Source organism: Bidens hawaiensis, unplaced genomic scaffold (assembly GCF_021521415.1).
Source record: "Bidens hawaiensis isolate Kalapana, Puna unplaced genomic scaffold, B.hawaiensis_p1.1 tig00016006_1, whole genome shotgun sequence".
NCBI lineage: Eukaryota > Viridiplantae > Streptophyta > Magnoliopsida > Asterales > Asteraceae > Bidens > Bidens hawaiensis.
The window spans coordinates 81,458-86,739 of NW_027492444.1; the positions used below are offsets into that span (position 1 = coordinate 81,458).

Consider the following 5,282-nt stretch of genomic DNA (forward strand, 5'->3'; position numbering starts at 1 on the left):
CATTTTCTAATTTAATGAAATGCTATTTTTATTTACAACTTTTATATTTTAATTAATTATATGTGCCTTTTGCATTAGTTTTTATTTATTTTGATAATTTATTTAACAAGTGTTTAACGATAAAGATGAGTAACAAAAGCTTTTAGAATGATTATGAAAGCTGATTTGTAGCGAAGATGTGAAAGATAAATCCATTCTTCTAACTTATTAGACCGTATGTAGTGGATGGAGCTTTTATAATGCGTTTTACGTTATTTGACGCCACGTTACCATAGAGACTTTTTAGTTAAAAAGGGTATAGTGGATTGAACCCTTCGAATCATTATCTCATTAGTACTTTATTATCATATTTTTATTAAAAAACATAATAAATGAACCACCAATTAGTCACCCCAAACTTCCCTTATCCGATGCTTCGTAGGAAGTGCTCTCCACCATCAAAAAGCCCAAAGTATTGAGGCGTGTTCCTAAACATTTTAAAACTTTTTGGATGGACAAGGCGTCACATTACACCCAATTTTATAACTTTTCTTTTTGAAAATCTAATCATTATTCTAAAAAATTTTCTTAATAATAAACACTCTTAAACAACATGCCAACTTTTGACCATATAATGCCTATCCAAATCACCAAAAACCAAGCATAAAATAATCCAATTCACCTATATATACCTCCAACTTTTAAGTTTTAATTAAACAAAACAAATTTGTTGTATTCCATTTCCCAAACCAAATGTTCCACATAAACCTTCCCTTTTGGCCTTTCCTCCCTCCTTTAAAACCCCCACTTCCTCCCTCCAAAACCATCAATGGCTTCCTCTAATAATATTATCATTACCTTCCTCTCATTAATAATATTATTATCATCATCATCTTCTTCTTCCAAATCTCTTATTTTCCCACTCACCCACTACCTCTCAACCTCCAACCCCACCACCTCCTCAAATCCACCACCACCCGCTCCACCACCACCGCCATGTCTCGATCCCACTCTCCGCAGTGACCGACTACACCATGTCGTTTAATCTCGAATCACCCATAGCAAAGGTAACAGTTTACATGGACACCGGAAGCGACACTGTGTGGCTCCATGTGAACCCTTCACATGTATTATGTGTGAAGGGAAATATGACCCCACCACAACGCCCCCACCCCATAATATTAACGCCTCTAAATATGCTCTCCCTGTCACGTGCCAGCTCTGCGGCCCCCTCTGGCACGCAGACTTCTGACTTATGCGCCGCAGCTCGTTGCCCACTTGAGTCTATTGAAATGTCCGAGTGTCAGATTTATCAGTGTCCTAATTTTTACTACGCTTATGGCGATGGCAGCTTCGTGGCTCGGCTTTATAAAGACCGGCTTGACATACCGATGTCGGCTCCCCCGGCTTTGGTTGTTGAGAATTTTACTTCCGGATGCGCTCATCAAGCGCTTGGGGAGCCAATTGGCGTTGCGGGGTTCGGGCGTGGCGAGCTGTCCTTACCGGCTCAGCTGGCTAAGTTTTGGCCTCGGCTCGGCTCGGCTCGCAGTTTTCGTATTGTTTGGTGTCCCACTCTTTTGACAAGGACCGGGTTCGACAACCGAGCCCGCTCATTTTGGGTCGGGTCAACTCGGGTATCGGTGAAAATGAAAATGAAAACAAACAAAAACCTGATGACTTTGCGTACACCGCGATGCTGGAAAACCCGAAGCACCCGTATTATTATTGTGTCGGGTTGGAAGCGGTCACGGTGGGTGACCGAAGGATCCCCGCTCCGGAAAATATGAAGAGGATTGACCGGAGAGGGGACGGTGGGATGGTGGTGGACTCGGGCACGACTTACACGGTGTTACCGGAAGGGTTTTATAATATGATTGTGTCCGAGTTTGGGAAAAGGTTGAAGTTGAAACGGGCTGGGCCGGTTGAGGACATGACTGGGCTCAGCCCGTGTTATTATGTGGACCAGCACGATACAAAAAGTACAAAAGGGGTTGTACCTGTATCTGTACCGCGCCTGGTGTTTCACTTTGAGGGGAATTCAAGTGTGGTGATGCCTACGAGGAATTATTTTTACGAGTTTGTGGATACTGGTGATGATGTGGAAATGAAAACGAAAACGAAAACAAAAAGGAAAGTGGGGTGTATGACATTGATGAACGGTGGATATTTTCCGGATTCGGCCGGGCCGGCCGGGTTGTTAGGGAACTACCAACAAGAAGGGTTGGAAGTGGTGTATGATTTGTTGAAGAAACGGGTCGGGTTTGTTAGGAGGAAGTGTGCATCTTTGTGGGATACATTGAGTTGAGTTGAGGTTGACTTTGGTGTAAATTTGGTTGGTGAGGTTGACCACACGTGTGGGGTGTTAATGAAGGTGGAAATATGTGTTGGCTGGCTAAGGGTGGATGGATAACGTTGTACACTGTATAGTGTGGGTTGGGTTATATGTTTTTTTTGCTATTGGCACGCCACTTTGTGTAGAGAAATAAGGGACTGGTGGAGTTTTGTGGTGTGGAATTAGCGAAAAGTGGCTTGGAATAAAAGTATATTTATTCAAGATTCAGTGTGCCAAATGAAATGAATAAGAGCAAGTGGTATTTGTACCATAAAGTAGTATTTTGGGTGATATAACAACATTCTTATCCTATCACCTAAAAATACGTGAGTGAAGTTTGCAAATTGTAAAGGGTTTTGATTGGTTGTGAATGTAAATTATGAAGTGAAGAGAGAAAAATTTAGTGATTTTTTGTAAATTTAGTGATTTTTTGTAAATTTTGTGAGTAGAATAAAGAGAAAACTGCAATGATAAATGTGTAAAAAAGTATTATTTAATTGAACATGAGAGAGACATGTAACGTTTTTAGTGTAATTACAGAAATAGAGATGGAGAATAGGTTGAGAATTCTTTAAGTTTTGTGTAAGCTTCTGAAGATACAAATATAAATATAGTACATGTATATAGGGGTGTTCAGCGATCGGTTTAAAACCGCGAAACCGTCCAAGCCGGTCATCGGTTTGGCTTCGCGGTCGGGTTTTTTTTTTACATTCGGTCGGTCGGCTTCAAAATTTTCAAACCGTAATGAACGGTTTGGCTTGCGGTTTTTATTGAAAACCGGCAGTAAAAAACCAGACCGGACCGTAGGATTTATTTATATATAAATTTTATTTTTTTATATTAGATTTATATAATTATTTATAATATATCATATGTTTTAAAAATTGGGCTTCTTGTCTTAGCCCACTATAAGATCTAGTGTGTTATTTAGCCAAAGTTTACTAAAAGTCTAGTATCCCGTCATGTTCTAGGCTTAAATTCTGGACAATATGATTAGTTATGGGGATTTGCATTTTGGTTATTTTATTTTTGGACAACTTGAAATCTGAACTTGTGAATTAGAGTTTAAGTTTTTGACAACGGCATATTAAAGCCTAAACCGTGAAACCGGCCGGAGCCAACCGTTAGTAACGGTTCGGTTCGGTTTGGTTTTTATTTTAAACAGTTTGGCTTCGGTTTTTGATTAGCAAAAACCGTACTAACGTTTTGGCTTACGGTTTGACCCAAAAACCGTTAAAACTGGACCGTGAACACCCTTACATGTACCTAACATCAAAATCGTGGGGCTGTGAAACTGATGTGAATACTTTTAGCTACAGTGGGGTCAAGTTTTACCATTTTAACCTGTTATTTTATAAAGTTTTCTAAAAATATTAATATTTTACAATTTAAACATATTTTATATTTTATGTCACCTTAAATAGAAAAAAGATATAAAAGAAATAAGCATTGAATTTTGTACTTTTAAATATTACTATGCTTAGAGCTTTCATTTAAATGGTAAATTTAAAGTATTAATATGTTAATAAGCATCCATTTTTATTTGTTTTTTTGGCATGACCCATGCCACACACAAGTCTCATTCTCTTCTTAAGAGTATTTTTAATCCATCTCTCGTCCTCGTTTCTATAATTACATCAAAACACATTACATTTATCTCTCCTATTTAATTAAATAATTTTTTTTTATATTTTTATCATTAAAATTTTCTTTCTACTCTACTCACAACTAATTCAACAAATACTAAAAAATAAATAGGGGCAAACTTTGTTTCCCCAAATTTACAAAAAATCACTATATTTTCTCTCTCTCATATAATTTACACTCACAACCACTTAAAACCTCACCCTATAATTTGCAAACTTTCTTTACATAATTTTGGAGGACAAGATGAGAATGCTCTTAGTGACATCCGGCTTGAGGATCTACAACAAATCAATAGGTTTTTTGACTTCTTGCCACATCAATAGGATGGGACTATAAGCATCTCTTTTAAATCACAACTGAAACGCATTGTTGCAAATCTTTTGACCTTGTGGTGGCCCATGACTTGATAATTACATCATGCTTTGAAAAGAATCAGTAACTTTTAATCATGATTAGAAGCCATGGGACGTAACACAAGGATCGAATCTCTCTTGATGAGACAAGGGGATAGCGAATGTGACTCTTGGGGTCACAACAAGAAGCACTAATGGGCATAAGGAGTCCTGATGGTGGTGTAAGGATGTGTAAATCAAAATTCGATATTAGTAACAAACTTTTAAAGTGCTTTTGAGGTGCAAGAACGAGGACCATGTGACCTTGAGAGAGGGACACAAAAAGGCCAAGACGGAAGCCAAGATGGTAGTTTCAGAGGCAAAGAACACAACATATGGACATAAGTATGAATGACTAAATACAGAAGAGAGGATCATAAAATATACGTGTTCTCATCAAAGGACATCAAGTTGAGATGCCAAATCTACTTTCACAATCTTTTAAACAGTCGGAGGTGTTACCAACGAGAAAACCACAACTCCACTTCTCAATAGCTAATGGGACATTGTGTATGGGGGATGTGATATGGATGTATTTCTTTTTTTTTCTCTTTCAGTTTACTTATAATTTAGGAATGTACTAGAAGCCCAAGAAATTTAAATCATATGAGAAAAATAGTTATCTAAAAAGTATGACGCAAGAGATTTATGGGGAGGTATGGGCTGAGCTGAAAAGCCCAATAAACAGCTGTCAATTGTATTGGAGACACCCCCCAAAATCTTTTCTTACGTAATGCTTCAGACCCGTACGCCATTATTCAACATTTCAACCTCAACCTCATAAATATAAAGTTAATCCTTCTTAATTTGTGGCTTAATGGCAAGAGGCTTGAGTTCTCCAGTAAAGACCTAAGTTTGAGTCCCACTTGTATCACTTTAGGTGGATATTGACAATGAAGGATTTGAGCTAGACCTTGTGCAAACGTTGTCCG

At 38.0% G+C, this 5,282-nt stretch overlaps 1 pseudogene; it reads left to right on the forward strand.

Moving 5' to 3' along the window:
* Positions 1 to 808: 808 nt before the first annotated feature.
* Positions 809 to 2,462, forward strand: LOC143550314 (putative aspartyl protease At4g16563 pseudogene; annotated as a pseudogene).
* Positions 2,463 to 5,282: the final 2,820 nt, after the last annotated feature.